Source organism: Natrix helvetica (assembly GCF_964273705.1).
Source record: "Natrix helvetica genome assembly, chromosome: 5".
In the NCBI taxonomy this organism is placed as follows: domain Eukaryota; kingdom Metazoa; phylum Chordata; class Lepidosauria; order Squamata; family Natricidae; genus Natrix; species Natrix helvetica.
The window spans coordinates 22,129,452-22,154,400 of record NC_138551.1 but is presented as its reverse complement, the minus strand read 5'-3'; the positions used below and the strand labels follow the sequence as shown (position 1 = coordinate 22,154,400).

Here is a 24,949-nt window from a genome sequence, read left to right as displayed (position 1 = left end):
CTTTGTTTCGCCCTATGCACTCTGAAGTCTGCACATCCCTGGTCTGCATATAAGAATAGATACAGACATTTTAAAACTTTCCTCCAAACATATGCATATATATGAATATTTTATAAAGGAGTAATGCTATTTGAAAATGCTACCATATATTAAATATGTAATAATATATAAGTTGAACAAGTCATATGTGTGCGTGTGTGGGTTATTCTGACTCAGGGTAAACAGGTGTAAACCCCTAAGTTATAATGTATCTTATATTTTTATATTTTAAATAGTAAGATAAATGCAGTATAAGATACAATGATGTGTACGAGTAAAACTTTTAAGTCTATAGAAGCTCTACTAATCTTGACATTATATAGACTTTGATTTCATCACTTTGTGGAACTGTCAACAAGTGGAATATCTCTAATTTCATACCATGACAATAGTTATAGAGACATTAAAAGTGGCTTGGTTTTGTTATGATACCTTGTGCCAAAATGAGCTATAGAGCTATTACTACATTCGCCTTTGACAAGGGCCTTTATAACAGCATCTTCACAAATCACCTGATATAATCCATTGTGTTACTACAGTCTGCAGGCTAATTAAAACAAGACAACCATGGCAGAAGTATGAATGCTTTTAGGTAACTTAATAAGGGATCTGTAACTTAATTTAGGATCTGTAATAAAGGATCCCTGGTGCTGATCTCCAGTTCCAATGACTGTGAAATAGTGATTTAAGCAGAATAATGATAAAAACCATAAGAGATCAGCTCCTTGTTCCCCAAAAAAGAGTGTTTAGCTTTTATCTTGTGGTATCTAGAATATATGAGAGTCTTTTTTCTCTCTCCAAAAATAATAATAAAAAGATTACAATTATAAGTCTTTCTTATACTGTCACATTTTCCGCAGACAGAGGGCAGATCTTCTAATTCCAGGTCAAGTTTCTTTCAGGCTTTGCAAAAATATTGTCCTTCAAAACAAAGAGAATTTTCTCTGTCCTTGGGTAAGGAAGGGAACCTCTTGCCTCTCAGCTATTTTACTGAGAGGCCAGATACAAGTTTCATTTAAATTTAAGAACTAGTTGAGGTATTTTAATTGCTGTAATTTAGTTTTTAATCTACTAACAGACCACCAACTAAAGTTCCTGTGTGTATGATAGAGCAATGCAAACTCCCTCTGTGCATGATAGAGCAATGCAATGAGGCATGGTAATGCCTTATTTCCAAGGCATTCCTTGGAATGAAAGTGTAGCCAGATGCGAACCTGTGAGATGTTTCTGCCAATTCCTACTGGCCATGTTTCTGAGAATGTCTTAACATTATTCCTCTCGGCCTTGATTTCAATCACTACAAAATAACAATCCATGCACGGAACAGAGATGTAGAATGAAGGACATATGGTTTGGGAATAGTCTGTAGAGATTCTCAGTCATCCAGATCATGGTTGTCCCAAAGGTTTTGTTTGTTTGTTTGTTTGTTTGTTTGGATTTATATGCCGCCCTTCTCCAAAAGGACTCAGGGCGGCGTACAACATTAAAAAACACATATCCCAAAAGTTTAAAAAAAATTAAATCCATATCCAAAAAGACAAACCGAATTTAAAAGACAATACATTTAAAATGAGTTAAAATTAACAGGCCAGGCCGGCTTGCTGGAAAAGCCAACTTTTTAGGGCACGTCGGAAGGACTGGAGGTAGGGAATTATGTGAAGCTCCAGGAGGAGCTCATTCCAGAGGGAAGGCGCTCCCACAGAGAAGGCTCTTCCCCTGGGGGTTACCAGCCGACACTGTCTGGCCGACAGCACCCTGAGGAGGCCAACTCTGTGGGATCGTACTGGACGGTGGTAGGCTACTGGTGGCAGTAGGTGGTCTCGCAGGTACCCTGGGCCTAAGCCATGGAGTGCTTTAAAGGTCATAATTAATACCTTGAATCGCACCCGGAAAACAACCGGCAAAGGTGTTTTCTCAGGAGGCAACTGCCCTCCTGAAAAACTGGATAGTCCTTCCATTCCCCACTATCCTGTCAGAGCTGAAGAAACCTCTTGGATGAGAAGCAAAATGTCTTCAAAAGAAAAAAAATGGAAGTCCAGTTGCCTCCTGAAAAAGCAGCTTTGGGAAAGTTTGGGAATAGTATATGTAATTCACCACAAGCTTACCATGACTCATCTTTTGCTTTTAAAGGACAAATGCTATTTCAGGCTACCATGGTTTCCAAATCACAAAAAGTAATTCTTTCATTGTAGTCCTGCTAGTGGTCATTCTAGTTGCAAATATCACATAGCAAATACATTATGCAAAATAGGGGAAAGGGCATACAATCAAACAAAGACATATGTATATTGTATTACAACTTGAAAAAAAAGCTATTATTTATTGATGTATTTGACTTATCTAGCTGCACATCTCAACCAATGACTCTGAGTGATGTGCATCATAAAATATAGAAACAAATTAAAAGAAATTAAAGCAAGTTAAATTAATTAAATATCTGGATGCTGAATAGAATTATTCCAATAGCTGTTAATACAGCCATGGTCTTATTAAAGTATTTTTTTTTCATTGTCCCTTCAGTATATTTCTCGATTTCAGCACAATTACTATACTATAAAATGCTCTGGACTATAAGACTTTTGGGTAGGAAAAAATAAATCTGCCTCTGCCTCCCAGCAATTTGCCTCCTTGCATCAAACAGAAAACAGCCTGGTCAGCTTCAGCACAGCCTGATTTAGCATGACCAGCTGATTGGCAGTTGGATTGGCCTCTTGGAATACTGCCTATCACCTGTTCCAGGCTGCAAGGATCGCCACCGCCCATCACTACCATCACCACCCATTGCTGCCGCCACCTATCGCCGCCTCTGTGTGCTCCATTTTTGATTGCCCTGCATCCTGTTTTCAGGCTCGGTGTGCCCCGTTTTTGGCATCCGTGCGCCCCATTTCTGACTTGTTCCAGGTGGTGGAGATCACTGCTGCTGCCATCTATCCCTCCCACCTGGACCAGGCCAAAAATGGGGCACACAGAGGCTGAAAATGGGACATGTGGAGGCCACAAATGGGACGTGCAGAGCCTGAAAATGGGATGTGTGGATGCAAAAAATGGGGCATGTGGAGGCGGCAATAGGCAGCAGCAGTGATGAGTGATGGCAGCGATGGGCAGCAGTGGCAATTGGGGGCGGTGTTCCCCACAGCCTGGAACAGCTGATACTTGGTATTATAGGCCGATCCAACCGCCAATCAGCTGCTCATGCTAAATCAGGCTGTGCTGAAGTTGACCAGGCTGTTTGCTGCAAGGAGGCAAATTGCTGGGAGGAAGAGACCACAGGGCAGGGGCCGGTGGGTGTGTGGGGCTTCGGCAACATTCTCTCTATAAGACGCACAGACATTTCCAGCCACTTTTTGGGGAAGTGAAGGTCTGTCTTACACACCAAAAAATACGGTAATTTGAAGCATATATCACTGGCCAACATAACTTTCCCAACTAATGTAAGTAGAAGTTTTTTTCCAATAGTCGCCACAAGTAACTACCAGATGTTACTACACTGTATCTCTTTACTTCTAATATAGAAAAGAGAATGAGAAAAAGCAGCACACATTTATGTTCTAAATGTGTTGAACATAACATGGTCTTCTAATTCCTAAAAAATGTTTGATTAGGTTTCATTATTCATATCATGGAATATTGTTGTAATTCAAAAAACATTTTCAGAAGTGACATAGTCCATCTCCTGTTATACTTACCTTGTTTTCTAAATTCCATCAATTATGTTTTCTCTTTGATGTTTTTAGCTTTCAAATTTATGCTCTCCACTTTATCCATTTACACCTTTATTTAAAAAAATTAAATAATAGTTTTATTCAATTTTTTGAAAAGGCAATAAAGTAAAAAAAATAAGATAAAAACCCCATCCTTTTAATGATTTCACATCATCACAGTTACAAACTTCCCCTCAATTAATAAATATTAAACTGTTACCCCCTCTTGGTAATAAGCAAAGCAAATGTTTAACATGTTTATTGTACTGATTTTATGCATTCAGGTTCTCTTAAAATCCAGATAGTAGGTTGTTATATTTACCATTGTGCCTATGTAGTACACATGAGAATCCTTCCTGCTTAAATTTAGTTAAATTGTGTATGTATAGTATTATTTTTTGCTATCACGGTGTCTTAAGATCCCAGTCAAATATTGACAGGATTGTGTTTTCTATTAGTGTTGACAAAAGTTTATGCTGTAAGCATAAGCAGTATCTCACTATGATATTTGTTGTTGTTTTTCCTGAGATTGTGCCTAATAAAAATAGCTTATTGTCTCATTTCAAATTTAAATTCTGAAGTGATCTTCATTATATTATGTATATCTCCAATACTTTTGAATTCTTTTACAAGTCCATTACATGAGATAAACATTTCCTTCTGTATCATGATATTGCCAGAATTCATTACTGTATCATTTGTTCATCTTCGATATAATTGATGAAATTGTGTAGCATTATAAAATGGATCAATTTTCTCCTGTTACAACTTGGAGTAAATGTGATAGATTCATCCATAATTATTCCCATTTTTGTATTTCTCAAACTTTGCAATCAACTTATCATTAGCTTTGGTTCAGATTGCTTCTATTTCATCTCTAAGTAAGAGTTTATATATACATCCTAATATGTGTTTTGTTTTTGTATGATAATTTTAAATTCTTTTTTTATTTAATGTACCTCCTTCCTTTCTGAGATCTAATTTTATCCTTTTGGCTATTGTAAATACACACACACACACACACACACACACACACACACACACATATATATATATATATATAGTTAGGCTAAATAGTTCACAGAACTAAATAGTTCTGTGTTTTTAATTTATTTATGAAATCTGAGTGAACCATATCTGTGTATGCAACTACATTTTCTTGCTGTTATTGTCTCAATTTTTTTAGTGTTTGAAGGCCCACTGAAAACAGCAAAAGGTCTACCATTATCAGCTATATAATTCATCAACAGCTGCATCTATGGTATGAAAACCCAAGTATACACAAAGTTTTGCAGTAGCATATAAACTCAGCTCTCCAAAAATTGCTAAGTGTAGTCCTTGAGTACCAAAATCTTGCTTACTCCTGACAAAATAACAAAGACCCAATTATGTTAAGAATAAAAATCAGAGGCTTACAGTAATAATGCATTAGCTGAAATGAAGCTAATATTGCTTCAGCTAGGCTTCCAAGGGATGGTATCTCATGATTCTGATCCCCTAAATATATCTTAGAGTTCCCTCTTTCTTGGAATGGCAGATGTAACCCAAATCATTAGTATCTATTGAAAAACAAGAAGAAAATGTAACCTTTGGCCATCTTGCCCTGGTATTTAAAGCTAATTACCTTCTGAGACAAAATGAATGTAATTTAAAAGGTAGCAACGGATCAGAGAAAATATCAGAGACAAAATAGTTACAATGCAATCGACTCTAGGTCCCAGGAAGGAGTAGCCCTGAGCAAAATCAGAATCACAAGTTATTTACTTTTGGCCTACTACATTTGAAAGACCAGACAAAGGAAGAGGCAGACCCAATACCTTTTTCAACATTACAGTATGGGTAACCTTCAGGGGTGGACTTCAAACACTTTAGCAAGGGGCTCTCGGCCCAGTTGCTGGATGGGTATGGCCATGGTGTGCATGGCCTAGTTGGCCTCCTGCATCATGGTGGGAGGCATTTTTGCCCTCTCCAGGCTCCAGAGGCCTTCCTTGAGCCTCTGGGAGGACCCCTCGAGCCTCTGAGAATGGCCTCCCCAGGCTCTGGAGGCCCTCTGGAGGCTGGAATCAGGTTCATTTCCAGCCTTCCCAAACTAGGTCTGCTTTTTGCCCTCCCCAAGCCTCTATGTGTGCTCTGCACTTACCTGCATCCAAAATGGACTGCATGGGGACCCCTGGGAGGGTAGGGTTGGGCAAGGCCAACCAGGATTGGGATTCTCCGAACTGCACAGAATCTTAGCTAGAGGTTCTCCCCAACCCCTGAAAACTCCCAGAAGCCCATGCCTCATGACCTTCTCATTATTTATCCGTCTTGCTAGGTTAGCATATCAGAGTCGTTACCTATAAGACAGAGTCAGTGAATATAAACAATTTGGTTTACTGGGCCACTGATCCCTGACTGATTCTTCTCTCTGTTACCACAGAGTCAATTCAGCTTGCTATGAATGTTTTCTTAGAAGGGCACTTTTAGCAATTCACATGGGGGGCTGGGGCGTCAGGTACCTCATAGGTTTAATAGGGAATGCAGATCTTGTGTGTATTGCGTAGTACCTTATATAATCACATTGCATTCAGGAAAGAAATGCATGTATTTCAATAGTTTTTCCCTCTTTTTTAATTAAATGGCTGTGTTGACATAACACTCTTAGTGGGGATTTTTAAATTAATGTGTTTGTGCAGTACATAGAATCACAATTCAATAGTAAGCTTAGTATGTTATATGAATACATGCACTAATTCTTTTGACCTAGTGAAATATTTGCAAATGCAGCTGAAGTGATTCCCTCCCAATCATTATAAAGTTATTCCTCCTCTTATAATGATACCTGAGCCCAGAATTAGTTCTTGTGGTTGTTAAATGGATCACCATATCACTATGACTAATGTTATCACTTTTTAGTTATAGTTGTTAAGTTATATTTATTTAGTTATAGTTGCAGTTGTTAAGGGATCAGTCCAGTCATTAAGCAAAGCAGATTCTTTTTTTAATTTTGGGTAATTGCATCATCACAAAGTCACATAACTGTGGGGAGAGAATGGAACTGTCAGATCTCAGGAACTAGGTCGTAAGTAACTCTATGAAGGTCTGTGGTAGCTCCACATAATCATTAAGTGACCAGTTATTAAGTGAGGACTATCTATAAATCTTTTTCAATATCTTATGGGTTTTGACATTTCAAGCAGATCTTAACTATAGACTTCAAAAGAATACATTTCCAATGCTTAAAAAAGAACCCTAGAAACATGTTTTGCTTTGTTCAAATGAAAGCAAGTTTCTGTGGAAACAAAATTCTGTAACTGTTATCAACTCTGCATTTCTTCCAGACACTTATCTGTTTCTTCAAATGGGGATAGGAAGAAATGCATTTGGAAGCTATCCCTCTGTACATCTATCTATAACTAAGATACTCATACTGGTAAAACAACCTAATCAGAGGTGGTACTGAGCAGGTTCTGACCAGTTCTGGAGAACTGGTAGCAGAAATTTTGAGTAGTTCGGAGAACCGGTAAATACCATCTCTGACTGGCCCTGCCCCCATCTATTCTGTGCTCCTGAGTCCAGCTGATAGGTAGGGAATGGGGATTTTTCAATAACCTTCCTCTGGAGTGGGGAGGGAATGGATATTTTACAGTATCCTTCCCCTGCCACACCCACCAAGCCATGCCATGCCCACCAAGCCACGCCCATGGAAACGGTGGTAAAAAAAATTGAATCCCACCACTGAACCTAACTAGTATTATACTTAGTACCTGCATTCCACATTGTATACCCACTTGGGCTTCAGAGCTTGTTGAGAATGACAGATACCCAGAGCTGCCACATCACATTTCTACTGTAATTCATATTACAATGCTATAACACCAAATGGTGTCAAAAATTAGGAGGAGATGAGGGCACTCCAATTTAGCCTTTTGCAATAAAGACATCAATATTTTTTCAGACTCTGAAAGAATATGAATAGCTGAAATCTCATGTGGACTCTTTACTTACGTATATCTGACAGATATTAACACTTTGAAGCTTACAATTAACATTGTCTTTGCTAATGTTGAGAGAAACAAAATTATCACTGTTAACAGACACTTAACAGAATCATTAATACAGTTAATACAGGGTAGCTAAAAGATTTATGAATGACTTGATGTGAAAATATAGGTTGAATGCAAAAACAAAAATAATAAAATCTCAATGTTTTCATACAAATCACAATCTAAACAATCAGCTGGGGTGGGGAAATTTACTTAAATCTGGCTCTCCTCCAATTATGGAAGGTTACAATATCTCTATACATCAATATAAACATAGATGCAGAACAATGGAAAATGAACTATTAGGGAACTTGTTTATGAGTTGTACTCCTAGATTAAAACCTGGATAATTTTTTTATAAATTTAAACATTTGTAAGTCTTACATTTACACATAAAGTAGTGTTTGTGAAGAAAAAATACATATTTTTCAGAAATTGTAATGTTGGTTGCAGCTCTAGTTATACACAGACATTCACTGGATGTGGAAGAAAATTCTAGTTAAATATGTGCAAATGATGGACAGCAATAAATTGTTGACTTTGGAATAGCCATGTACAAATCTGTTAATTGTAAAAAGAAATTGGTGAACAAAGTGAAGGTAATATGAAAACAAAACCTTCAAAGAAAATGACCACATAATGGTTTATAGTATCAAGAGTAGGAGAAAAACAGAAGAGCCCAACTTTTCTATTTGATTTATATTAGATTATATATACATTCAAAATATATGTCTGATTCAAAATTTTGAAATCCTCAAAGTAGGAAGAGTCATAAATCCTGCAAAATAATAACTGAAGCCACAATCTCAAATCACAAACAATTCCTATCAAAAGGAGAAAAAAGGAGACGTTAAAAGGAAGGAAGGAAGGAAGGAAGGAAGGAAGGAAGGAAGGAAGGAAGGAAGGAGTGAAGGAAGGAGTGAAGGAAGAAAAGAAGGAAGGATACCTAAGGAAGGAGACAAGGCAGTGTAAGTAGTATTATTCTGAAAATGGCAAGACTGAATTTGATGCGGAATTATGCACAAATGATGATGTACAAATTTTTATTGAAGCTACAGTTTTGTTTTGCATATTAAAGGTAGGTCTATATGGTTTGCAAAGCACCTTTGAAGGAGTATGTTACTCAAGGCAGTCAAAGCAAGATTCCCTTCAAAGTACTTGCCAGTCAAATAAAATGCAATCATACAAATTTTTATCAGACACAAATATTCCAGCTTGATGCTGTTTCTGTAGGGAAACAACCAAGCTGAGAGAGCACCAAGGACCTCTCATTTCAACCCTCAGCTTCAAATATTATCCTTTATCGGTTCTTCCAACTTGCTAGACAAGGGTACAGTGAACTTGGGTAGTACTGAGACAAGAGCTGAATTTCTTGTGGGAACCTGGCCATTTTCTTGGAATGTGTATGTGGGGATGGGAGGCTGGGGTAGGGTGTTTACATATATTTATGGTAAATCATATTGTCTATCTTGGTTTGATTCTTAAGTATGGCTATCTAAACAGAAACATGTTTGGGAAAGAAGGAAGGAAGGACATATGGTAAATTGTTTGCAGGTGCTTTCCTTTCAGTATATCAAAACCAAGGAAATGCAATTAATTGCTCTGGAAAATCCAGTGCATACCATTTCATGCCATTGTTCAGTTCCAAAATCTTTTCCAATTCATGGCAAATAAGCTAAAAAAATAGAAGACAGGCACCAGTTATGTGTATATTTATCTCATGCAACTCTCCCTGTTTTCAGAGAGAGAGAGAGAAGGGAGAGAGACAGACAGACAAACAGACAAACAAACAGAGACAGACAGAGACAGAGAGGCAGCAGTGACGTGCAGTCAGGTGAGGCAAGTGAGGCACAGCCTAACCTCTCATCATCAGGGCAGCGAGTCATTCGATGGGAAACTTGCCTTTTGGGAGGAATGACCCGGCTTGGCTCCCGCTTTCGATCTGCCGCCCAACGACCGAACGGAGAAGCGAAGAGGCAGGAGAGACAAAGCAGGAGCCAAGCCGAGTCATTCCTTCCAAGAGGCAAGTTTCCTATCGAATGACTCGCTGCCCTAGACTCGAGGGGGAGAGGCTTCCTCCGCTCCGTCCGCTCCCCATCTGCACTGCCCTCGCCCGACAAGCGCACCCCAGATTCCGCGCAGTTCTGGCAGGCGGTGCCGTGGCCGAATCCCAGGGCGGAGGGCAGCAGGTCGCAACTGAGCATGCCTCACTGTGGAATTCTGGGAGTTGAAGTCCACAAGTCTAAAAAAATTGCTGCCTCACCAGGTATAAACCACACCGCACGTCACTGAGAGACAGAGAGAGAGATGTATGTGTGACAGAAGGAGGGGGAGACAGATAGAGTTGCATAAGGTAAACATACATATAATCACCCCTTTATTGTATAACAGAACCCCCTGATCTCTATTATATATACATACACAGTTACACACTGTATATATGAGAGAGTTCATTTCATAATAGGAAAAAAAATCTGGCAATTTGAAAATGGATGTTTTTCTCTCTCTCTCTCTGCCCCCCTCCCCCGAAAAAGCATGCTTTGTCCATGTATGGTATTCAAAACACGTACGTTTTATAACTTATAACAAAAATTTTCCCCCTGAGCCAAATGCCTTGAGGTAATTATTTGGCACACATTTGAGGTCCAAAACTCAGTATGCAATTGGCCACATTTACACATGCCGATCTGTATATCTATGAAACATTGAAAGTAGACAAATTTTAAATCCTGCCTTTGCAAAGGAACTAACTTAAAAAGAAAGAGAGGGAAATATTTTTGTGGTTTTTTTTCCCCAGCAGCTGCAGGATGTTTGATGTCTCAAACGAGCCTGAGGTAAATTGGTATCCTACAACTGAGTTAATTAAAAACAGTTTTTAATCCTTTGGTGGACAACTGGTGAGGAAATGAAAATGATTGCCATTTTCTTGATTGATAAGTGATAATGAGGCAAATGCCACCAAGTTATATTATCACTTTTGTGCGTACTATAATGGAACTATATTTTCAAGACTCTCTGAGGTACATATTACTCTTTTCAAAGAATCCTCCAAATTAGAGCACAGAAACCAGAATGAAAAAAGAGTCACTTATCTCAGGTTCATTTTCTCTATACTATTTGCTTGGCTCTCTTATTCAAATACCAGCAATGTTCACTGACTATGAAATTCAAATACATACAGCTGTAAAGTAACCACTCATCTGAAAGAAAACTTGCTATGAATGTGTGAAGCTATTGTGAAGTTGGAAATGCTAAGTTATCCATTTTGTGGGAAGCACTGCTTATATTTAGGACTTACCGTACCTGTGGCATCCTTTTGTAAACTTTGTGCTGGGTGTAACTTCTTTCTTTCTTTCTTTCTTTCTTTCTTTCTTTCTTTCTTTCTTTCTTTCTTTCTTTCTTTCTTTCCTTCTTCCTTCCTTTCTTCCTTTCTCTCTCTCTCTTTCCTTCCTTCCTTCTTTCTTTCTTTCTCTCTTCCCCCTTTCTCTCTCTCTCTCTGTCTCTCTCTCTCCCTCCCTCTCCCTCTCTCTCTGTCCCAAAACACTTTTAGTGTATTGCAAAGCCTTATAAGCAAAATGTGTTCGAATGAATATTTAGTTTCAAACTATTTGATCTCACATGAGCAACTTCTAACATGGGAACAAGAACAGTATTTGTTTCATCTCCAAATCAGTATAAACTTTAAAAATGACGCTAGATTTGCATCTAGTGCTCCATGCTGTAACTAATATAAAGAACATTGTAATTTAATAAAAAAACAAAGGCTGGTTTTCTTGGCAAATGTAAAGACTCTGTGAGGAATTCCCTAAGTTCTCTAACTGTTTCTTTTCAGATTAGAAGAAGGATTCTGCCTTTAGGAAAATAAATCCAAGATTAGGTTTCCGCTTCATCTCTCACAGATTTTCATGCAGTTCTTCTTTTCTCTGATGTTAGAAGTTCAACACCAAGGAAAGGGAAAGGGGAAATTTATGATAGGGCTTTGGAAGATCAGGATAAATATTGGAACTGCTGAAAGACTTAAAATATCAATTTCAGATCAAGTCTAATACAATAAGTTTTTTATCATTGCTTTCAGTGAAGAGGAAAATTGAACTTATTTGGGGCCAAGAAAGGGATAGAAATGCAAACATCCTTTCCCCCATACTGAGGTTTACAGAAAGTTTTTGGAAAATGTAGTGTTTGTGGATGGAGTGCTTGATAAGATTGTTCTGTTCCAGAAAGAAAAAAAAATGTTGGGATAAAATGCCTTTCCTCTTTGATCTGAATATATAGTGGACCAGTTTATAATGTCTCATTCCTAGCTAAGCAGTGTTTGGATCACTCTAATAAATCGCCTTCTCTGGAGAGATACATGAGGAATACTACTTTTTAAAAACTACATTTAGGACTTGCAGTAGCTTAACTGTACCAATAGAGATATTGATTTACAGACACTGTAATCAAAGAAGATTCTATTTCAAGATGATCATGATGAGGGATTGCATTTTAATCCATATATAATAATGTTTTTCAACTTTGGCAACTTTAAGATAGGTGGACTTCAACTCCTCAGACAGCTAGGGAAGTTGAAGCCCACCTATCTTAAAATTCCCACAGTTGAGAAACCAACTCTATACTATGCATTCTGAGAGTTATTTATTTTGTATCTGTATGATGGAATACTTGAAGTTTCAAGTTGGTCAGCTCATCTGGAAGGATGTCCATAAATGGCATTGCTAAGAGTCAACATCAACTTGAAGGGGTCAATCAAATCAATCAAAATTACTGTAATACCAATAGTATCTGACACAAATCATAATGATGCAAAATGGCAACATGCACATGGTGATATCATCATGCAAATGGAACCTTTATACAGTATATATGTGACTTAACACCTGATGGAAGCACATTGTACCATTTGCATGTTTTACCTTCTAATCCTTGGTAAAAGCAATCTGTAATCAGTCTTTGTTGTTAGGGTTATCTTATGAACTACACATTACAGCAATTAGGATCCAAAAGTAGACTTACAAATGACTCCTAAAATCAATAGTGATTATAAAGATTAATGATATTAGTATTGGTTTCACATGTATACTGTATATCTGAAAATTATCTGCTCAGAAAGAATGATTCTGCACCTTTGCTTGGAATTAGAGCAGATTAATAAAGCAGTAGTATGTACATGTACATTTGAAATTAGGAAACAATATTTTTCTTTTATTCATCATTTGTAAAAGGATGTTCTTCCCAAAGTGCACAGCTAAAATATCTTTTGTCTAGACTTTTAGTTATGCACTTGGGGATGAAAAGCCTTTGAATGTTGTGGGAGTGTGAATGGATTTCCAGAAAACTGCAGACTACAGGAACCATTTGCACTTCAGTTTGAGATGCAGATGACACAAACTCAACCCCAACTGCCTGCACCAATGTTCAACAGTGAAGAGACACAGGGCAGAAAACATCCTGCAGCTAAGAAGGCTCCTTACCCATTTGCACTACTCAGGTAATCCTGAAAACACAGATAAACCTCCAAGTAGCCTCAATGACTCTCTAAAAGAATGCAAATGACCAGCTATCTGAAAGGAATATAAATCCTTCCATTCCCCACTATCTAGTCAGAGCTGAAGAAACTTCTTGGATGAGAAGTGAAACATCTTCAAAGAAAAACCAGAAAGTCTAGTTGCCTCCTTAAAAATTACCTATGGTACAATATCTCTCAGTAAGGATTGATTAAAGATTATACAGGAAAATTGGAATGGAAATAAACTATTTCTTTTCAGCACTGAAAGAAAAAGGAACTTTACCAAGAAGTGCCATGTCTACCATAGGATGAAGAATCAACATCGCTAGGATAGATTGTGTATAGCTCACCTTATGTTATAAACTTTAGTCTGAGAAATTAACAAGATGCAGTTAAAACTTGACTTATCCTGTTTTTTAAAATCTGTGTGCTAAGATACTATATAAAAAGTTGTTTTTCTTTTATTTTTTGAATTTTAGGTGGATTTAAACACAAGCTCTTTTGTGCTCTTCAAAAGAGAAGGGTTCTGTTTTTTCCCCTTTCTCTTCCCTGCCAAAATAGTTCTCAAAAGCACCTGCAAAAACACTTCATGCCCTTGGCTCTTTATCAGTTTCTGTAAACAAATTGCAAACCCTTCAGCTACAAAGTCAGTAAGATCAAAGAGGAAAAAAGAAGAGATACATTGTTTCAAAAACTCCAGCCTCTGACCTCTGAGTGACAATGTTGCTACTTTTCACTTTCTAATATTTATCTCTGGCTCATAGGAAACAAAGTTCTTTAATGAAATTTAATAACAAGTAATAGGAAGAATTGTTAAAATAAAAAGGAAGGTTTTAGTCCAAAAGTCAAAAAATAAAGTAACAAAAAGCAAAAGAAGAAAAACAATCCGTTCACTTTAAGAGGAGAAACAAAAAACGTTGCGAGCACTTCAATCCACAAAGTATAATTACAAAGAAAAAAAAAGCTTTCCAAAGCAATCCAGTATAAGTTAATTCCACCACTTAATTCTTTTGCTTAGGGATCTGATTTGGCTTTTTTTTTTTAAAAAAATTTCTTTGGGCAGTCTTTCCCAAAATAGAAAAAAAACAACCTCACCAATATTTCAGGGGTTGCCACAAAGAAGAGGGAGTCAAACTATTCTCCAAGGCACCTGAGGGTAGAACAAGAAGCAATGGGTGGAAACTAATCAAGGAGAGAAGCAACTTAGAACTGAGGAGAAATTTCCTGACAGAACAATTAATCAGTGGAACAGCTTGCCTCCAGAAGTTGTGAATGCCCCAACACTGGAAGTCTTTAAGAAGATGTTGGATAGCTATTTGTATGAAACGATATAGGGTTTCCTGCCTAGGCAGGGGGTTGGACTAGAAGACCTCCAAGGTCCCTTCCAACTCTACTATTGTATTGTATTGTATTATTGTAAATGGACTCACATTCTCTTATCACTTCCTTCCTTCCGGAACCATCCCAATTTCATCAGCCTGGGGCTTCCTGTTTACCGCCGGCTTGAAGAGCTTCCCTTGGGTCAATCAGGGACTTTGAACTAAAAGGTCAAGGTACAGTCAGGGTATGCTTTTTAATCTACTATTGTGATAAGTTGACTTCTATTGTTACCGGATGAACTACAGCTGAAAATTAGACTTAGATGAATACAATTGACCAAGGTTCTGTCCATTTCTCTCAGACTGCACTTGTATGTGGTATTTTGGAAAATGCTCTGGAAATTATAACTGTTCAAAATGAATTCTTACAATTATTTAGATTATAATAGTATGCCAGTGAATTTTCAGCTGTACAGGTTTTCAATCCATTTCATGGTCCACTTCAATTTGCTGGAGTTTATCTTTAAACTCATAGTCTCAGTTAGCCAAAAATGTGCCTTGTCTTTCATACAATCTGCAATTCACACTTAGTTCTTAGAATGCCAGTGGTACAATTAATATCTAACAAAAACAAGTATGACTTTCAGCAAAGTATGTTTCACTGCAAAATGCTCCTGTTCAACAATTTAATTGATAAAAGTTTGCAGACTTAAGAGGGAACTAATAAGGTGATTCATTTTCCCTTTGTTCAATTATAGAATCTTACACAAAGTACCTTAATTAGTACTGTACTAGATCAATCAGGTATTTAAGATCTCTTCAGTGGTTTTCCTGAATAGGTAAGATATTAGAAGATGGTAATGGATTAGATATCTATGTTATCTAATGCTCCCTCTGATTTTATCCTCAGTAAACAGGTTCCAGATCACATCAAAAGCTGCATCTGTATTCAAGCAAGTGAGAACACAATTCCCTTCTAATACCTTCTATCTGGCTTGATCCCTCTGTGCTTTTAGTGGAGCATCTGACAGCATTTAATTTAGATCAACATTCTGTCCTCATATTGGCTCTCCAGATGCTTATGGTTGGCATAAAGGAAAGCATAAGCACAAGAGTACACTTAATCTTTTGTTTCTCCTGGGATATGTAGCAAGTGGAAAATGAGCTTAATCAATAATTTTAATTCTTTTTAATTTATGTTCCTGGTTTTATATAAAATTTACACTTACTCTAACGAATACTTTAGATTAGAGCTTTGCAGTTTTACATCATTTTATAGCCACTTACAGAAAAAAAAGAAGAAAGTAACTAGAGATATTTATATAGCAGACTTATTAACTCACGTGTAGACTTTGTCAGTTCTTTGAAGTAGCCAAATCAGGCAATGGACGCCAGAAGAAATTCTAGATCTTTACTTTATTGATATAATCTATAATAATAGAACTTTGAGAGCATGTCAACATTTCTCCTTCCCTTCCTCTTGTATTAAATAAAGTCAAGGTGAGGCAATCTTGAGTTTCTTTCTCACAGACTTTACTGCACTCAGTTAATATTTTTCCAACTGTTTCTGCATATTTTCTTCAAGGTCATCTCAGTATTCTCCCACAGTGTACAGAAATATGGTGGAAATATTATTTCAGTGTCCATTTAAAGAAAGGGACTCTAGAAAGATTACAGAAATGCTATGGTTGTGGGATATAACAAGAGAATCTCTCTATCCCCATTTTTGTATAAGAGAATCAAGGTGGTGCAATCTGTTTTCTTTCTTACTCTTCTTAGGGCTGAGCTGGTGCTTATACAATCATATTTCTTCTTTGAGATTACCTCTGTATTCCACTACAACTAATCAGGAAAATGAATCTTTCTCTAGAATGAAGGCAAGGTTTTCTTTAAAATCTATGTATTTTAGGATCAACCAGTAAGTGTTATTTATTTATTTATTTATTTATTTATTTATTTATTTATTTATTTATTTAATTTATAGACCGCCCCCTCTCCCCAAAGGGACTCGGAGCGGTGTACAGACATATATAAGCTAAAAGGTTGGAGACGTCCTATACATGCAGAATTTTACAAAAAGGGAATATTATGAATACATGCTATTCTGAAAGATATGCTTTGACATATTTTTATTTATATTAGTGTTTATTGTGTTTTATGTAAGGCAGTGCTTATATAATAAAGTAGAGATAGAGGAGTAATAAAAAAAGAGGGAAAGGCAATTACTTCTATTAAATATTTTATTAATGTCCTACCTGCAAACTATTTGCTATAGAGGGTAGTGATGTGGGAATTATATTAGCAATAATAGAAAAGACCTTCCCAAGAGAAACTACTTTTCTAAGATCTCATTTCTCAATTCATAACTGTAGCTTCATATTGAATCCATCAACATGGAAATTATATAAGGATCAAATTTCCAATTTAGTGATGTGCATTCTTTGTCACTAGGGGATGCATTCTTTTGTTGACCAATAAAGCTTTACTCACTGGTTTTGTTTTAAATAAGGAGGAAAATACAGCTGATATTTTTATAGAAATAAAAATCTTTGTAAGATTTAAAGTGGTCCGGGCCATTAAACGTTCCTACCATGGACAGCTGCAGACATATAGTATACAGTTGGTCATTGACTTATAACCACGAGCCAAACATTTTTGTTGCTAAGTAAAACAGTTGTTAAATAAATTTTGTCCCAGTTTATGACATTTCCTGCCACAGTTGTTAAGCGAATCACTGTATTGGTTAAGCTAGTAACATGGTTTTTAATATGGCTTTCTCATTGACTTTACTTGTCGGAAGGTCACAAAAGGTGATCACATGATCTTGGGACACTCTTTAAGTGTCATAAATATGAACCAGTTACCCATCTGTCAACCCTGGAGCCATCTTTGAGCATCTTCAGGTTTGCCACAGCAAGGCTGGCTGGAGCTGTGGGAAAGGGAGAGGGGAGTAGAGATAGCTGAAATAATTTATATAGCCAAAATAACGTTTTTCTTCTGGGAACCAAGGACACTCTCACTATCACCTGGAGGGGCGTGGATGGGAGGCATCCAGGATGGGGAGAGAGACCTGATTGAGGCATGTGATGATTGTGGGTAATGTGGGGAAGAGCTTTGGATTTTCAACTGGGTGAGCTAAACCAGGGGGACTTCAGATTCAGGTTTTCACCAGCTATGCCAGCTATGTGTGTCTTATACTTTGAGGAACCCTGCCTTGGAGTTTTGATTTCCTATGGGCTGTTACTTGAAATCCTGATACCAGCATCCAGATTTTGCTCACATGACCATCAGTGAATGGCCCCAAGTGTGGAAAAACGATCATAAGTCACTTTTTTCAAGGGTCACTAAATGAACTGTTGTAAAACAAGGACTACCTGTATATAGTAATGTTTGCATCTTTTCAATCAAAAAGAAGAGAAATGCATTTTGACTCTAGAAAAGGATGTCAGCATGCCAACGAACAAAGGGGCAGGCAGGCTGAAATTAAAGAGGCTGTGTGGCATTATTTATTTATTTATTTTACTGTAAACATATTTTAAATCTCAATAGGAGTTATATCCCCCCCCTTTCTTTTTAACTGCAAAAAGGAAGTAAAACAACAGTTTATTGCAGTAATACTTCACACTGCCCTACTTCTGTAAATTGTCTTTAAGCTCTAGGGTAAATCCAAGAACATTCATGTTTTTAAATTGGATACAAAAATGCTTTCTCTGCTGCAGCATAAATTGCTACATGCAGGCTATCAGATATTTTTAAACATATTGCTGTTCAGCAAATTGCAAACATTGTTAAGCATTGCTTTAACTAAAGCTGTTATTCGTGGTATTCATGTTCAGGGTTTTCCTTTTAATGCTTTGGGGTTAAAGGTTTAACAATAATTAAGTTCTTAGCTACCAGCAGTGATTTCTGGTTTCTCATCTGGAAAGACGGATAATGCATCAAAGTGTAGGATAAGGTACAAATAAAGTTAGAGTCCTCCACACAGGATGATGTAGATGATACAAGAAGGCATTTTGAGCTGCCTACAGTTCTATTCCTTAGTTGACCAGCCTGGATGGCAAGGAAATAAATCCTCCAAGTGTTCCTGGGTCAACAGAGTTTGTTTGTTTATTCCACCTCCTGACATCGTTCATTTGAAAAGGGGTAAATCCCATAACAGAAAAAAAACACAGATTGTATTTATTTTGTTGCTTTATCTTCTCTCTTTCTAATATCTTCTTTCTTCTCTTTTTCTTCTTTTCACTTTTCTACACGCTGTTTCCATCCTTCCCTGCCTGGCTATTATTTTTTTCTGTATCTCTCTCTCTCTCTCTGTGTCTCTTAAGTGTGTATCTTTGTGTGTGTTTCCTGTGTGTGTGAGAGGGGGGGGGGAAGGAGGATAGAACAATAAGATTACGTTCTACTGGCAATTTTTGTAATAAATGTGTAATAAATATGACCTTGTGGCGGATGTATGGTTATATCTCTAATTCATTTTAAAGATGAAAAATGTATTCACAGGTCTAAAAATATCTGAGATTTTCATACCACTAGCAATAAGCACTTAAACCTATATAGTGCTTCATAGCACTTTGCAGCACTCTCTGAGCAGTTTACAGTGTCAGCATAATTTCCCCCAACAATTTGGGTTCTTATTTTATTGATCTTGGAAGGATGGAAGGATTAGTCAACCTTGAGACCAATCAGGATCGAATTCCAGGTTACGGGCACTATTTGCCTGCAATACTACATTCTAACCACTGTGTCACCAGTTCTTCCTCTTCAGCTAGTGCAGGGCTGTCAAACTTCCGGCCCTCAGGCCAGATGCGTCATGTGTTGGCCACACCCATGCCTCATTTAGCAAGGGGGAAAAGTCCTGATACATCACATGACGCCGCTGTGATGACGTGAGTTTGATGCCCCAGAACTAGTGCATTGTTCATCATAGATCTTCCTTCCTTCCTTCCTTCCTTCCTTCCTTCCTTCCTTCCTTCCTTCCTTCCTTCCTTGAATCAACGAGGTGGGCAGCATATAGGTTTGGTAAATAAATATATAAATAAGAACCTATCCATAAATCACAGTTCAAATCAAATTTATGAAACCTGTTTCCTGAGTCGGCCTATGTCAAGGTGCCACAATCAATCCAAAAAGTCTGGTTGAATTTATTAAGTTTAGTAGTGATAATCAGGCACACACTGGAGATACCTGGGTTAGGAAAAGATTGCTGCAGAATTAAAAACATGAGTAGCAGAGTGCTAGATCCCCCCCGGCTAATTCTGTTCTCAAGATGGCCAGCCAAATATATCTAGAAACCCTCAAACAAGATATTTGTATTCTCTTCCTTGTTAATCTTCTGCAAGCAATATCAGGAAACATGCCATCTCTGATCCTGGAAGTAATATATATCATGAAAAGACCTTTGATAGTCTTATCGGCTAATACTTTTTAAAGCTGCCCAAGCTGGTAACTAATAGAATCTGTGATAAGAAATTTTATAGTTTAGCAATGCATTGTGTAATAGAGTGCTTCTTTCTCTTTGACCTCTATCTCCTGCGATCAGTTTCATTAAATTATAACAACTTGAGAGAAAGAAAAAAAAATATGCCTTACCATTTTTATGCATCCTAAACCATCAGAGAAATATTCCCCATTGGGGACTTTTACCTACCTTGTAAGGAATTCATATTGCTTTCCTGATGATAATATATTCATGCTATTGCTCAAATATCAGAGAAAGAGTCTTCTCTTTTTAATTAGCTGGCTCCGTAGAGAGATAAGGACAACAGAATGATGGAAAACTGTTGTTGCTAAGTTTCAGCCAGATTGCCGTTAAAACAAACAAACATCCTTTCAATTTTGAAGTTTTTTCTATTTTTTTAAAATCCAACAATTTATTCAGCTAATAACAAATAATGCTTCCCCCACTTTGACCTATGTGTGTGTGTGTAAACAATATATAACATTGACAACTTCTGGAACATACAACATATAACATTTTAAACTATTGATAACTGATAATCTACTTTTGCTTAGTAGTCTCTGTTTTTAATTTTGAAACTGTGAATTAGTTTTTATTTAGTGATAGCCTTCAAATATAAGTTCAGTTTTCAAATGCAGTGCTTAAAAAGGATTTTGGTTCAGGCTCCACCTGTGTATAATATTTATTCAGAAAAATATTCTCTATTTTTTTTTTCTGGGATCCACTATTAACCAATATCCTGTCCATGTTCTTTTAATGAAATTTTAGAGCTATAAAGAATTGGAAATAACTATAATAGGCATCAGTAATTCCATTGCCATGAGCTGCATTATTATAGGTTTGAATACAATCAAATTCCCTTTGCTTACAAGATCTATCACTGAGCAAAAAGACAAATAATGCCTTTTGAAATTTGAGAAATGCTAATCAGAAAAAAATAGAAACAAATTAAACTTTGCCATGGATGAGGGCAAACAATACCTTTATGTACGGACATTTTGAAATATAGCTGCATTTTTCTTTTAAAGAATATCTGCTACCATTTAAAACTAAGCTGAAAGTGATGGAAAACTTAAAGATATTTTGTTAGGTTGTTTTTTTCCCCTTTAACCATGGGAAATAGGTGCAAAACACTAACCAGGAAGGTTTTCCACATTTAGATTTGTAGTTTGACAGAAAGCAATGATTCCAGGAAAAAAATAAAATATTCATGGAGACACAAGGAGATTGTTATATTGAAGCAACCAAGTGCATGGGGCTCTGAAAATATTAAAATAGGAATAAAGTAGGTTTCAGAACTCTTCTCATCCACTCCCCACTGATCAGCATACCTTTCATTCTCTGATGAAATTCTAGTGACATTGAAAACATGTTACATTTTTGATCGCCTGGAGAAACAAAACGTACCTTTCTCTAAGAACGGCAAGCATGACTTTCCTTCACTCTTTTTTCAATGATAACATCTATTCTGTTTCTTGCAACTGAAAATCAAACAGGATACGCAGATGTTTCCACAAAAAGTTTCTGTTGATGGGAACAATTATCAAAGTTCTTTTGAAAAAAAACCCAGAGAGGGAAATATCTTCCTCTGACTGTGGTCCTGAAAGTACAATTTTTCATTTCTAAAAAGCATTTCAGATGAGATTTTATTGGGATCACAGCAAAAATAATTGTGTTTATCTCTACTGATACATGCCAGAAATTATGAGCCCATCTCCACCTCAGCAAATTCTAATTGGTTTGTTTTAGGAGGGAGAGAAGTATACATACTAAATGTATATAACATTTCATCTAATTCTCTCCCCCTCCCTGCCCCCTCAAAAAAGAGACATGGTCTGGATCCCTCTGTATACTGTTATCCCTCTGACAATTTTGGTAATCTTCATGGCTTCATCTTTAACTGACATTCTGACAACACCATTCTAGAAAATTAGATTTCATGAAGGGGAGTGAGGTTCACTGATCTAGCCATCTTCTCAAAACCAAATTGTTCCCAGGAGTGTTAGTAATTGTAATATTTGTGTGCAGTTTCTCATAAATAATAACAATGAAATTGTCTATCTATTGAATATTTCTAAAGAGTTTCACAAAACAAGTCAGCATGGATTCAAAGAACACTAGTTTCATATTTATAAGAATCTATGTGATTTGGAAAGTTGAGTGTGTGGACTCTTTCACTTCCAAACCCAAAAGGCCCAAATAACTATAAAATGGCCAGCAGGACATGGGCAGATCTCAATGCCTCATCATATCATCACCCACATATTTGAAGAAGAGTTCAGGATTATATTTGTGGCAATAGGAAAATAACTTTAAACTGTGTTAGCTATGGCCAATTTCCAGGTATATATCATAGTTAAGATACATGAGAATAAACCCAATGAAGGAACTGATGTGACCAGGAAAATATATAGCAGAAAGTGCCAGTAGAACTACATAAGAGATGATCCACTTCTGAATGGGTCTGTATGTGTTTTTATTATGTATTACATAATGTATTTATGTAATTACAACTTCAGTAATGTTATTTTGAATATTGCAGTGAGTGAATATAAATTCAACAAAATTGCTTTCATAGTCTAGAATGAAGGTAGTTTTTGAACTCTCTGAAATGCTTCTTACATTATTTTTCTCTACCATATGCTCTTGTTTTGTGTTCAGTAGTAGTTTCTATGAAAAGTAAGACAAACATTCCAGGACTTTTGAGAAAGAAATATGAAGCTAAAGATGGTACTTCAAATGGTTAAGTCAAGACAGTACTGCTAAAAGTGGAACAGGTAAACATGGCAGAATAAAATGTCAGCAAGTAGTATGGCTCTTTGTAATTCTTCTTTGGAGAGGACTTGAGATAACCAGCAAGTACTCCAAACAGTTGCTCCTCATAAGAGGAACACAAGATAGCAGCCTCCAGCTGGTTTAGGACTCTTTGTAGACAAAAGAATAGTCATCTTGCTAAAATTATGGTAAGTGTCAGTGAAAGGATACTGCATTCACATATTTCTTTTTCTAATAACTTTTGGATACTGCTTAAAACCAAGTTACATTTCTTTTCAGCTACTAGGAGCCTTTGTATACTAGTTGAGTTTCCTTCAAACCTTAGAGAAAGATATTTTAAATGTCAGTTTAAGGACTTTAAAAACATTTATTTTGGAATGAATAGCAAAAGGGTGATTAGAAGTTTGATTTTGGAAAGTTACAAGTGGACCAAAGAACCAGATGGATTTGAAATAAGATTTTGGAATTACTACAAATTATTCTTCCCATGAGAAATGCTTTTTGTTTTGAATTTCCTTTTTTTAAAAAAAAAGATAGAATGAGACTTTGCAGGTTGGACAATAAGAAGGAAATAAAGGTCACAATTAAAGAAGAAAATTTGATTTACCAACCCCAAATAAAATAAAATATGTTAACATTGGACATATTAAAAGATATTTTTGAACAATGGATCTTGAAGTTATGTTTTTCAATTTCTGCCTCTATAGACTATGTTTAAAAGATATTATGGGAAAAAACCAAGTTATATCTGACAAGATTGAGATTGATCTGAAAGTAGATTTAAAAATGACAGGATGAGAATGATATGGAAAAAGATGCTACTCTGGATATCCAAAAGAAGCAGGCTAATGATTTAATAATTAAAAAGGGATGTACAAATAAATCAAGACTTGGACAATTTTCCTACATTGGACTTAACATGGAGACTTACTAAAACTTTTAAGAATTTTGTGGGAATGGGAAAAATAAAAATGAAAAGAAATAAAGTTCTAGCAACTTATTTGAAAAACTAAAAATCAAGATTAGTAAGAGTAAAAGGAAAAATATAAATTTGGATCATATGATCATGGTTAAAATATGTGGTTATCTCTGGTTTCCCTTAGTGAGCTTTTCTGATCAGTATTGAAAACCAAGTCTTTAAGAATTTATTTAAAGGTAAGAGATACGATATGGGAAGATTATTTTAAGAGATGATGATAAGTTACTAAAAGCTAACATAGTTATTATAGTTACTTTAAGTTACTAAAGTTATTTTATCTCTATAGAAAATATCTAGAACACGGGGACATATTTTGTTTTATTTTAAGAGAAGGTGACATGCTTATGCTTGTGATGAACATGGCAGTCATTTCTTTCTATATTTTTATTTTTCTTTACTATATTCTTATTTTTATTTCTTTTACATTATTTTTCTACATTATTTTCCCATTTTATTATTTTACTGTATATATTTTATTTGAATCAGTGTTTTTAGTTTTTAATTGCATTTTTTAATAAAATTGCTAATTAGAAAGAATAAAAATCAGGCAAATATTTCAACAATGAATTTTCAAAGTGTGCATAATTTAAAGTACATTATTAATCCCATTATATATTAACAAAATACATGACCTTCACTAGAAGTTGGTGCAAAAATTATTCAAAAATCACTGAGGTTTTAATAAATGACAAAAAATAAATAGAGTAAAATGTTTAAAGCTTTTCTCATGGTACATTAATAGAGTACAGGAATGTAGAGATAAGTGTAATTGGAATCCTGTTATTCTTTCATATGTTAATACCTAAATTACATTTCTGTTTGATCTGCATTTACAAACTAATGGACTATGACATACTGTGTTAGTTATGAATGTACCTTTTTAAAAGAAGTAAATTTCTAAATTACATTTTAAACCTTAAAATAAAATTGTTTATATTTTTATTTACAAACACTCAAATTTGGTTTTGGATTTTTTTTTTAAATCAAAAGCCATGTTATCAAGTTTGGTGACATTGAAAGTGGGATGTCTGAGTTACATAGCCTTGTTAAAAATTGCAGAATAAATGCAATTTACAGTATCCTTGCTGAGTTTCTGTATGATTAAAAGAAGCAAAAATTGTTCTCAACTGTGTAACTCTCTGTTGAT

General features: G+C 36.0%; 1 protein-coding gene across 2 annotated transcripts in view; it reads right to left on the bottom strand.

Annotated features, from left to right (window-relative positions):
• BCHE (butyrylcholinesterase) overlaps window positions 1-24,949 on the bottom strand; it is a 116,890-nt gene that overhangs the window by 61,289 nt on the left and 30,652 nt on the right. Inside the window, exon 1 of one of the 2 annotated variants that reach the window (XM_081955359.1) lies at window positions 21,456-21,556. The exons of the other annotated variant lie outside the window; for it this stretch is intronic. The gene's annotated coding sequence lies outside the window, so the exon portion shown is untranslated. Of the gene's footprint in view, window positions 1-21,455; window positions 21,557-24,949 lie in introns of those variants that run through there. 2 annotated transcript variants of the gene reach the window in all.